This window comes from Salarias fasciatus, chromosome 20, assembly GCF_902148845.1.
Source record: "Salarias fasciatus chromosome 20, fSalaFa1.1, whole genome shotgun sequence".
NCBI lineage: Eukaryota > Metazoa > Chordata > Actinopteri > Blenniiformes > Blenniidae > Salarias > Salarias fasciatus.
Genome location: NC_043764.1, coordinates 5,316,241 through 5,329,301, shown reverse-complemented (window position 1 = coordinate 5,329,301; position 13,061 = coordinate 5,316,241). Strand labels below are relative to the sequence as shown.

Below are 13,061 nucleotides of genomic sequence, written 5' to 3'. Positions count from 1 at the left end.
GTGTACATACCCTGAAGTGGGTTACATTTTTAAAAAAAACTTATTTTAATATTTTATGTAGGTAGTTTGTATTAGAGTTTGTGCTTCTCTTTTCAAGTGGTGTAAAGAAATTAAAAATATTTTTTGGACATTCATATTTTTGAATTTTATTTAAAAGGTATTGGTTTAGATTACAGTACTAATGGTTAAAAAAGGAGATCAGATTAAAAAAAAATTAAAATACAGGTTTGTGGTGAATAATTAAAAAAATTGCAATGGCTGCATTTTTATTCGAATATCCTAAAAATACTTGAATGAATGAATGAATGAATGAATATCCTAAAAATACGTTGAATAGACGTCTACAAGACTAGTGGTTTCTGTAAGGGGTTTAAATTTGGTTCAAAAGTAAACGTCTAACAAACGTCTAAATTTATACGTCTATAAATAGACGTTCATTAGCGGTTATTTAAACGTCTGAGATCAGAAGAGGTGTATAAATTTGGTATATAAATGAACGTCTAATAAACCTCTAAGTTTAGACGTCTACAAATAGGCTTATAATAGTGGTTATTTAAACGTCTAAGATGAGACGAGACGTACAGACGTAGACGGCTAAAAGACGGCTAATAGACAGCTAAAAGACGGCTATTGCTTAGACGTCTGAAAGACGTCTAGCTTAGACCGCTAAAAAACTTTAATTTTTAGACCTCTGGTGGACCAATTTTAGACGAGAAATCGAAGAAACATTTAGACATCATTTAGATGTCATTTAGACCGAAAAATGCTCGGTGGGTATAGTACTATATCGGAAATTAGAATTTGAAAAATTATATATAAAATAATAAAGCAATTGAAAAAAATTAGAAAAAATAATTATTAAAATGGAATGATTTCATTTTTTCCTATCAGCCCAGGGTAGGCAGTGCCTACCCTGACTGCACGTCACTGGTTATAGGTCACAGAGGTGTATATGTCACGCCGTCTAGCCGCCACGCCCCCCTCTACACCTGTAGCTCAGTGCCGTCACGACGGAGCAGCAGCAGTGCGCGGGGTGAGGGATCGATAGATTGTGTGCGTCAATGACAAGAAACAACACACACACACTGTGAGTAAAGCCCATTATTCACCTGCAACCTGCCTCCCTCCTCATTACTCCTCACCTGAAGTGGCCACAAGTCGTGTTCTGGCCGACACACTGGACATGAACAGAAGATAATTCATAACTCAGAACTAGCCCTAACCCCAACCGAGATTCCTCCGCTACAAGGATTTAACTTAATTGAAAACCATTGATATTTATTTTAATCATATTTTTTGTGTTTGTTCAAACTTTATTTAAGATTATGCCTTTTTGTAAGACTCTGCATTTAAGTAATGTTAATAAATGCTCACAATAACACAAAATAGTCATAATTTCCAAATTTCTGTCAACTTTTAACTTTTTTTTTTTTTTTTTTTTTTTTAAACACAGTGGGCTTCTCCAGCAGTCCAACCACCAGGCTTAGCAAATTTTCTGGGGGGAAACCCTGAATAACCCAACATTGTAGTTGGCATAACCCAACTTTTGGGTTAAATAAAGAACCTGAAATTAGAAAATCGGTTGGGCCTATTCAAACCTAATATTGTTATACCACAGTCAAATAATGCCTGGTATAGCCACTGAGCTAAGAGAGCTTATTGAGGGAAGAACTAAATCTAAAAGAAGACACAAAGAACTGATCAAATGGATGCAGAAGAAAAGGCTTCTGAGAAGACGGATGAGAGCGCAAAAATGCAAACACGAGATGAAACTGAAAGAATCAGTTTGTGTGGACAATTATACATGTTGAGTTTATTTTTATTGCCATTAATTTGTATGTATCTTCAGGGTTTGCAAACACCACAGCCACAGAGGGAGGAAACAAAAGAGGTCAATTAGACACAAATCGATATTCAGCAGGTCAAAGGTGACACTCTTCAACTGGATGCGCTTTGTGTACAGGTAAGCTATGTTGTGAGTATATGATTTTATTCTGTCAGTCTATGATGATTGGTATATAACTATGCCGTCGTAGACAATAACTGGAGACTCTGTGGTAAAGCTTGTGATTATTATGTTGGAGTGTGTCTCCAGATACAAGACAGTCGTTCATTAGGCCTCATCTGCCATCACCACTCATGATAACAGTTTTGTGAGTTATTTTGCTAAAAAGTGTATATTACAGCTTCAATTCTTCGTGGATTAATTATGGAAATATGTTTAATTGCTGTTATGTATGGGATGCTGTGTTGGTCAACATTAGATCTGGGGGGTATTGCACAAAAGTAGGATAAATACATCCAGGATAAATGAAAATGCGTGGCTTGAGTAAGCCTAGTCGGTGTTTTCCCGGATTAATCCGGTTGCACGTTTGCCGAGCCAGGATGAAAAGACGCGGCTTACTCAAGCCAGGTGTGGAGCATCAGGATAAGTGCGCGTTCACGGCGTTCTTCAGAAGACCATGAGATCGATCACAGAATCACAGATTGAAAATGAAACAAGGAAGAGCAACTTACTTCACACGGGATGAGCAGCAGTGTGCGGACTACACCGTGGCTGTCGGGGGGCTCACTTAAAAAGGGGGGTGCCCCAGAGCGAGGACTTTACACAAAACACATCCATTAATATCACTCCATATATTACAGCCTGTACGTCTGCTTTAAGTGGCATTTAAGGCACAGCGCCCCCACGCCTCAATGGCGAGGACAGGTACTGCATGCAGGCCGCAGCTTTATTAAAGTGAAATAGTGATGCGCAAATCATCCACTAAAAAAGGCCTAATTCTGCATAAGATACATGATTATGATCATACAAAATAATAATAATAAAATACAGGAAATACACGGGGGAAACAGCATTTTGCCAATATTTAGGATATTTATTTAAGAAAATTTCAACTCTGTGTCCGTGTTATCTATTGAATCAATTGTCCTCATGCTGTGTTCTGTTTCATCCCTCATCTGTCATGAAGAACAAACCTGTCCGGCCAGAAAAGAACCTGCAGCAGGTGAAAACCAGGCATAAAAATATTCTGCAGTCTGGTAAGTTACTTAAGTGCAACCCAAAGAGCAGTCATCAAATGAAGTGATAAATTTGTTGTCTTCTGAGAATGAATTTCTGTTTGATTTTAGCCGTTAAAAAAGTGGAGTCATAATGATGTGGGACCCTTTCACTCCTAAAGGTGGAGTCCTGAAATAGGATGATTTTCCTATTTTCAGGAGACAGTTAAGACAAAATGATATGCTGTCTGTTATATTGTAGTCCATTTCAGTGGTGTGATACATTTATTTTTCCTTTGTTTCTCATTTTACTCATTGTGTAGCTTCAGGGTTGTTTCATTTTATTTCTTATTCTTTATTTTTTACATCAGTGTGGTTTAGTACCAATTTCATTAAAGTTTTTTTTTCCCATTGTCTTTACAATAATTGTGAACCTTTTATTGTAGGACTTGTGTTAATAAAGAAAGGATTCTGAAATGTCTATGTTGGTCTTCATATAATCTGTGCAACAAAATAATACTAAAGTCAACCAGACCCAGCAAATGCAACGAGTACAGTTATAAGATTTGGCTGCAGGATGATTAAATGATGTAATGTGTAGAAAAATCCAGGAAATGCTGTAAACCACGCCCATTTCTCACATTGTTGACAGCAGTTTAATCTTATCCTAGGTAGTTAGCCTGCTGTGGAGCAGGTTCGCTGCAGAGAATAAATCACCATGGTGACTTGCCCGGGATAAACTTGGCCAGCTTTTGTGCAATCGACTTGAGGCTAACTTTGTCCAGGATAACCACAAGATCGCCACAGGATAACCACAGTTTGCTGGCTTAATCCCTTATCCTGGTTTTGTGCAATAGCCCCCTGGTGGAGCAACATGAATGTCTGACTCTGCCTCATGAAGCTCAGTAGCATAGGCGGATCTAGGGGGTGGCTACTTGGGCTCAAGCCCCGGATGTTTTGTCAAGAGCCCCGGATTGCTGATCCGAGCTGATCTGAGTATAATGTGCAGTACTGGAATTCACCAGAGAGTGGCAGCATGCGCTTGGAGAGCAGCCAGCAGTCTGCAGCCTGTCCAGAAGAAGAAGCGTTCACGTCTATACATGCTAGTTGCTGCTCCTTGATTCTACTGCTAACCAGAGTCGACTCAACGTCGCCACCACCAGCAGCAGCAGCAGAAGCTGCTAAACGGATTGATTCCCGGTTTGTGAAACTCTGACTGATTTTGCTCACTGGCTGTCAGTTAATACCAACAACAACACAACCGCACTGAAAATGAAAGACAGCAAGATCAATGTTTCATTCCAGGATAAGATTGAAAACCCTTTATGAAATATGAATGAAAAGTATTACTAGCAAAATGATTAAAGTATTCATTGTGCAGAAAAGTGCTCCCTGTCAGTGCTTTGCCATTATATCGGATGTTTTTGGTTTATTATACTGTACTACTGCAGATGTTTAAGCTTGTCCTTATTTTAGCTAATATGTACACTTTTGAGTGGTTCAATCAACAGTTAATAATGATGTATTTTTCAGCTAATCCAAGGGAGTTTAAAATAGTTTATTTGAAGAAGGGGGAAAATTTTCTAATCTCATCAAGAAACATTTCAAACATTTAAACTCAGTATATCAGTATGTTTCATAGGTTTTATTTCTAAATATTTTTGTTTATTTTGGTTCATGTGTGAGTGAAGAGGAAAAGACAGGAGATGACCCACATTTAACATTCAAAAAAAGGCATGACAAGACATGAGAACAGCTCTGAAATATTGTATTTAAAGAGTAACAGAGACAGAAGAGAGGAAGGAGTGAAAGAGAAAGTGAGGGGGAAAATGAACAAGAAATCATAAAAAAATATGCAGAGAAAGCAAGAGAGAAGAGACAGGAGGATTGAAGACAGGACTTGAGGACAGGATTGAAGAACAGAGCAGTAAAGGACAGCAGAGGTGCCAGCCAGGATCACAGGTAGCCTGCAGTAAGGGAATAAGGTATTTTATTTCTTTAGTTTATGATCAGTCTGAATAACTTTTGTATTTTAGATTTTTTTCTTTCAGTGGACATGAGGCATAAAACAATGACTTCATGGCTGCTGGTGGTAAGACATTTGAATCATTAAAGGGTCTGATTTTTAAGTGTTCTCTGTGTCTTTCTCAGCTTTGAATTGGTGGTAAGTTGATGTAAAAAAATAAATAAATAAATAAAATAAACATCGTGTAGTGTGAGTGGCACAAAAAATGCCGGAAAAAATAAATCGGCATCTGCACCCTCAGGGCTAAGCCCCTGATCTCCTAGAATCCTAGATCCGCCCCTGCTCAGTAGCAATTGGACCTCTCAATATGTGGGGTCTGGCAAATAATATTAGCAATAGGATTTCACAAATGTCCCACATTATTAGTCCCAAATGTATTGACAGAACTCTAGAAAAGCCCACAAAATATATTTTCCATCGATATTGTTGTTTTTGCCAACATAGTTGTGGACAGTTTTCATATATTGGGGTGCAGTAGATGTAAACTTTGTGTATCAAACCAAAAAGATCAAAAGAACTGTAGTATAATAATTATTTGCCTTGTTTTATTAGATTTGCACAAGGCCTGCGTCTACGTCAAGTGGACATGATCAACGATGACATTTCTGGAAGCTCAGCAACCTTGTCCAAGATGGCCTGCAAGCTGCGAGATGTGTGTACGACTGCGATGGACAGATACCAACAAGCAAAAGGCCAATACATCGGGGGGCGCCAGCAGTTTGTCACTGTTGATGAGAGCCACATCAGACACAAAAGAAAGGCAAGCAGCAAGCACTATTATCAAGATAGAAATCCAAATTAACATTGAATGGCAGATTACTCATTTCGTTTAAAGATGAAGAATTCAAATATTTTATGTTTTCAACAGTATGGACGGGGACGAATGGCTGGTGGCTGGAAGAGGAAGAAGTGGGTGTTTGGAATGCTAAGTGTGGACCGGAGAGGGAGAAGACATGCAAAGCCTGTTCTTCGCTTGGTCGAGAGAAGAAGGAGGAGAGATCTGGTGCCACTTATAGCTCACCATGTTAAAGTGGGATCTACAATTATAAGTGATGAGTGGCGGGCTTATCAAAATGCTCTACCTCAGCTTGGTTACACCCACTACACTGTCAATCACAGTGTGTCGTATGTTGATGCTCAAACAGGTGCACATACCCAGGATATAGAGAGGGCCTGGGGAACGGTCAAGGAAACTGTGTGGAGACTCAGAGGGAATCGTACAGAGGAGTTACTGGTAGATCATCTTCGAGTTATCGAATGGCATGAGTGGCTTGCCCATAAGCATCGCAAAGGGCCGTTAGGACGAATAATCCATGACATTTCTGTGATGTATGGACATTAAATGTCCCTCTAAAATTCTGTTCGTCCAGTGTTTATCACAAAAAGTGCCCCAACCTCATGGGTTGGTATTTTGCTGTATGCTGCTGTAAGGTTCTTCCATGTGATGGCTGATGGTATTTTTGTGTTTCTTTATAATAAACACAATGTTCAACATTTCATCTGTGGCGTTTCTCTGGTAAAATACAGCACACAGAAGAGCCTATGGGTGGAACAAGGTTGAGGTACAAAGATTTGATATTTTAAGTATCACCTCAAATTTCTTTACCTTGAACTTGTTTCACCCATTTGCTGTTCTACAGAGTTTCACTGTATTAGCAGACGGTTAACAAACCATGAACAACTGATCTATAAAGTGTGAGTTAATATATTAGTTATTAGCTTATATACGTTATTGGAACGTTATTCTTAAGTTGCAACTATTCCTCATTAACTAGCTGTTAGTAACATTTAACAACTGTTAATGAATGAGGTATTGTTGCTACTTCAGAATAACGTCCCAATAACATATATTAACTATTAGCTTATCATTAACAACCCATTAGTAAGTAATTTATGAATAGCATGTTCTAACGCAGTAATTTATAAGGTATAGTTATAAACCATTAACACACAGTTAACAAGTCATTTATAGCTCGTTTACAGCTTGTAAGTTATGTATTGACCGTCTTATAAGGCCCAGTTATAAATCATTAAACTGTTAACTGTAATTGAAAAAGTCATTTGTAACTCATTAACTATTAGTTAACTAACTATCTACTAACTATAAGGTATAGATAGAATCCTTAACAGACTTTTAACAATACTTAGCAAATCATTAATAAGTCATGAATTAACAGTTTACTAATGGTGCGTTCACACCGGACGTGAATAGCGCGGCGAGAGCGGCCGATTTACATAGAAAATATATGGTTTTCGCACGGCCAGGAAGCGGCGAGCGGTCACGCGGCGCGAATTCAGCGAATTGAGTGGCGGCCGCTCCGCCGCCCTACTCGCGCGAACCGCTGTACTCGCGCCGCTGAAAGTTGGGAATGTTGAACTTTCGAGCGAATTCGCGCGCAGCGAACCAATCACAGAGCCGCTCTATATGACGTCATTTATGACGTACCGGAGCCCCCGGGAAACACCAGAAATGGATGAGAAACTGATCACAGCGGTCTGCCTCGCCCTGAGCTCCCTTCGTCGTATTTTTATAGGGACAGGAATAAAAAGGAGCTTGCTTGGAGGAAGATTAGTAAGGAGGTCGGGTTCCTGGGTAAACTGAGTAAAGAGATTGTGGTGAAACAGTGTTTACTGTTAGTTAAACCGTGAGTTTACTGAGAGGTCGGGTCCCCGGTGGAATAGAGCGCCGATGCGGGACAGCAGCTCGTCAAACTGGACCGGGAGAGACGGAAGTCCCGCTGAAAGCGTCCTTCATCCCGGCGCAGCTCCTGGAGTAAATGGTGAAATTCACCATGCTCTGAACGCCTCTGCAAAATATTATGAATCCAGACACGTCGCCTGGACTCGCGACGACGACGTTGTCGGGCTTTATCAAGCAATTAAGCAGACAGAGACGCGAATTCAGCGGCAGCCGCTGTTGGGTCACAAAATGCACACGCGGCCAACCAGGGGCGAATCGCGCCGCGCTATTCGCGTCCGATGTGAACGCACCATAATGATCTATTAAGTAGTTATAGCAGATAGTTATTATAAAGTGTTACCGAAAAGGGTAACCTTCTACTGATAAGAGTTGCTACTCCTCTTTGCCTGGAATAATAACAGGCTGAGTACACCTGTGGAAATTGTGCTGATGGAAGAAAATCTACTGATGAGTTTGTTAAATGAGTTTCCTGTAATAAGACAATGTCTGCCTGTAAATCCTGAAGCCGATGGGTAATTTTTAATCTCTTTTCCCTTGTACCAGCCCCACAAATATTCCAGGAGACGAAATTGAGAGTGTTCATGACTAGACAGCTATGAGTGTTACATGCATTTCACTGAACCTGGTGTCTGAATGGAGCCCGTTGTTTACTGGTGTGCACACGTGCATGTCAGCTGAGTGTGCGTTCTGAATCTGTCTATCAACATGCTTAGAGTGCGCGTGAACCTGTACAGTGATGTGTGTCAATAAGCCGATGTCCCGGTGCGCCCCGCGTGTCGGGTTACTATGGTAACGGGTGCAGCTACAGTGAAGCGTGAGAGGGTGACAGTGAAAAAGGGTGAAGAGAGAAAAAAGTGAGAGTGAAAAAAGAAACAAATACTTAAGAAAACACATCCACAGTGAGCAGAGCAGTGGAGACGGGCAGTGACTTACTATTAATTAATTTATGGCTGTTTTATGTATTAATATTACGGTGTTTGGCCTGTAGGCAAACTGGTGAGGGTCGAGGGAGGGAGAGAAGCAGTCTCTGATGTGCTGGGAGACTGATCGCTCAAAGCACTTCATGACTACAGACATCAGAGCGATGGGTCTGTAATCATTTAGGTTGGCTATGGTTGTTTTTCTGGGGATGGGGACGATGGTGGAGGCCTTCAGACATGTGGGGACAGTGACATGTGTCAGGGAGAGGTTGAAAAGTCTGGTGAGGACCCCTGCCAGTTGGTCTGCACATGCTTTAATCTCTGCCCCTGGGATACCATCAGGACCAGCAACTTTCCTGGGGTTCACCGCTCTCAGGTATTTCCTCACTTCATGCTCCTGGAGAGAGAGAGGAAAGGTGTTGAAACCGGGTGGGGGGCGTGACTGCGCATGAGAGGAAGTGGTGGTCTCGAACCGGGCAAAGAAACTGTTTAGCTCCTCTGTCAGTGTGCTGCTGATGCAGCTGGAGGATGTGGGAGGGGCTTTGCCTTTGCAGTTGGTAAGGGCCTGGATGCCCCTCCACATCTGACGCTGGTTGTTGTCCAACTGGTATCCCTCCATTTTCCTCCTGTAGGACTCCTTGGCTTGATGCCCATCCTCAGGTCAGCTCTGGCAGTGCTGTAGAGACCTCTGTCCCCCGTCCTGTAGGCTGAGTCACGAGCTCTGATCAGGGTCTTGACTTCCTTTGTCATCCAGGGTTTTCTGTTTGGAAAGACCCGGATGCGTCTGTCCTCTGTGACGTTCTCTGCATAGGACCTGATGTAGAAGAGAACAGACTTGGTGTGTGTGTCCAGGTCCTGATCTTTGAAAATCCTCCATTCTGTGCAGGTAAAGCAGTCTTGCAGTTGGTTGAGAGCATTTTCAGACCAGGCTTTGATGGTCACCATGGCTGGCTTGGTTTGCCTTCTGAGAGGAGTATAGGCAGGGAAGAGGAACAGAGAGAGGTGGTCTGATTTTACTGTTTAGCACTTTGTGTTGTTTTTCATGAACGTGAAAGTGCTCTACAAGAAAAGTTTGATTTGATTTGATTTGATTTTGATCACATCTTTAATTGACATCTTTATAAAGGTTTGGGCTTTAACTAAATTCTGATAGCTTGTAAAGGCCTTGAACTTCTTACCAAGAGGTGTTTATGATATTTTGGGGTCAGCTATGACACACTTCAGAGGAACAGTCTAAAGACTAATCTTGATATGACAGAAATAAAATCATAAATATAATACGATCTGGTCATGTTTTACACACAGAGAAGTTCTTGGAACTTTCCCTTCCAGGAAAGTTATTTTATGGGGTAAGTGACCTTGTTTGATAACTTCCGTATCTATTTAGTCTTACACACTAAACTCAGTACACATGAAATCATTAGAGTTTGATGGATCTCGTTGGATGATTATTATTTATTTATTTATTTATTTATTTTTGCACAAATGTTTTTGTATTGATGTCACATGTTGAATGTGGTTTTACATTATTTATCAACTTATGCATTTTGGTGAACTGCAATTTTGATTTTCTTGTTTCATGTAATGACAATAAAAACATTCTGATTCTGATGTTGTGCTTTTGTAACTTTAAAGTTCTGAAGTATGGAAATATCCTTCAACATCATGCTGATGTCAAGTCTTTAACTTTACACATATTTTAGTGAGTGCCATTTAAGAAGTTAAATTGAATGACTTAACTTTAAGCTCAGAACTATAAGAAAGGTGTCCAGCATGGCCTCAGTACCAGTGACATGCTGGAAGTGTTGAAAGCTTCTTTTTTTAATTTGAACAGATCAACAATGAAATCAGAAGATTCCATGTGAAAACATCAAACAGAGCACAGTCTATGCAATGGAGGGATGTACCTTCATAGGAAAATCCACCAGACCAAGACTCAAGAACCCTCAAAACACAGCAGCTTTTCACATCAGACTTGATCACAGGTTCAAACGTTCTTTGGCAGAGAGAACTACAAAGTGGAGAAATCAAGGTGGGAGAGATCTAAAGTACTGACCAAGAGCTGAAGAAAGTCCAGGTTCATGATACCAAGAGATAAAGTCACTGTTGGCTTGTCTCCAGAAGTTATCTGACTGATTCTTTGACGACAAGAGGGTGACCACCTAACTCAGCCTCAACCATAAAACAAACATCGATGAACTTTATGATGAATGCTCCACAGCAAAACTCATTCTGAAGAGGCTTCAAGAAGATGCTGAAGCTGAATGAAGTCCAAAGGTGTGGCTGCCAGGTCGGTGGCTCTCTTTTAAGAAACTGATCTGACTAACACACTGGATGTGTGGAAATGATATTTTATAGAATGACCAACAAATGGAGTGACTGCAGGAACAGCTGCTTCATGGAGCTCATGAGAGGAGTGAGCTGCTGATCACTCTCAACTCTACATTAAGTTCTGATTTTATTTTGTGTTTTAAAAGTTCATTCTTGTACAATCTACATAAACGAAAATCCTTCAGGTGATCCTGCAACTGTCATGTGGTAGATCATAAGATAGATTATGTTTGTAAACTAATAAACAGCACAGTAAACCAGATATCTTGCATTTTCTTCCTTTTTAATAAAGTATGAATGTAAATGTTTGCATGCAAAGTTTCCTGTGACACACGTTGTCAATTTCATATCAAGTCCAAAGTAGAAGTTTTATCTCCCGGATGTTGTGATAAATACAATCACCTGCTAGTTACTGATCAGCTTCTGACATCCAGGACACTATTTAAGGCTGCACTGACATCTAGGACCATCAGTCTGACCGACACAGACCAACTTCTGAGAGAAGAGATGAAGACCTTTCCTTCTTTTTTGCTCCTGATTTGTTCTGTCTCTGCAGCTCAGCTCACTACAGAGTCTGACAATGAAATTATTCTGCAAACTGAAACAAAAGGAGAAGAACCAGCAAAAACTTTGAGGAACCAACAAAGCTGCACACCTGACATCCATGCTGTGCTGAGGGAGATGAGCGCAACACTGGCTGAACTAAAGTATGAAATAAGAGATCTACAAAGAGAGAATGAAGGTAAAACAGTGAGAGAAGTAATGACACTACCTCAAACCACTGATGTACTTTTAACAGCATGGATTGTTTTCTCTGTTTCTTTATGTTGTTTTCGTTTTGTTTGGTACAAGCAGCAAAGGACAGCGAACTGGAGTTGCAAAAAATTGAGCTGGACGAACTGAAGATACAGCAGCAAGGTACATTTATCAAGTCAAGAGATTTATTTTCAGTGATACATATACACTGCTCAAAAAAATAGAGGAACACTTTTTGATCAGAGTATAGCAACTTATCAGTCAAACTTCTGGGATACTATTGATCTGGTAAGTTAAGTAGCAGTAGCCATAGAAGGTACTTAAACCCTCAGCAGGATCGGTATCTGCTCCTTTGTGCAAGGAGGAACAGGATGAGCACTGCCAGAGCCCTACAAAATGACCTCCAGCAGGTCACTGGTGTGAATGTTTCTGACCAAACAATCAGAAACAGGCTCCATGAGGGTGGCCTGACGTCCTGTAGTGGCCCTGTGCTCACTGCCCAGCACCGTAGAGCTCGATTGGCATTTGCCATAGACCATTGGATTTGGCAACTATGCCACTGGCGCTCCGGGCTCTTCACCGATGAGAGCAGATTCCACCTAAGCACATGCGACAGACGTGTAAGGTTCTGGAGATGCTGTGGAGAATGTTATGCTGACTGCGACATCATTCAGCATGCCTGGTTTGATGGTGGGTCAGTGATGGTCAGGGGAGGCATATCCCCGGAAGGACGCACAGACTTCTACAGGTTAGATGATGGCACCCTGACTGCTATTAGGTATCATGATGAAATCCTTGAATCTTTTGTCAGAACCTACGCTGGTGCAGCGGGACCTGGGTTCCTCCTGGTCCACAACAACGCCCGACCTCATGTGGCTAGGGTATGCAGGCAGTTCCTGGAGGATGGAGGAACTGATACCATTGACTGGCCCCCACGTTCACCTGACCGAAACCCAATAGAACACCTCTGGGACATTATGTTTAGGCCCATCCAGTGCTGCCAGGTTGGTCCTCAGACTGTCCAGGACCTCAGTGATGCCCTGGTCCAGATCTGGGAGGAGATCCCCCAGGACACCATCTGTCATCTCATTAGGAGAATGTCCTGACGTTGGCAGGCATGTCAATCAATCAATCAATCAATTTATTTTTGTATAGCCCAGTATCACAACAACAGTTGCCTCAGAGGGCTTCAAGATGTTACATTTGTCGGTAAAAGTAAAAACAGTGAATAAGCATAATGGTAATATGTCAATATTTACAGTAACGAGACAGAACGAAGCAACCACCGCCTTCGACCCTCACATCCGGCAAGAAAAAACTCCAAAAA

At 41.1% G+C, this 13,061-nt stretch overlaps 1 protein-coding gene across 1 annotated transcript in view; it reads left to right on the top strand.

Annotated features, from left to right (window-relative positions):
- Nucleotides 1-13,061, top strand: part of LOC115408427 (uncharacterized) — a 79,586-nt gene that overhangs the window by 39,367 nt on the left and 27,158 nt on the right. The gene's annotated exons all lie outside the window — the stretch shown is intronic.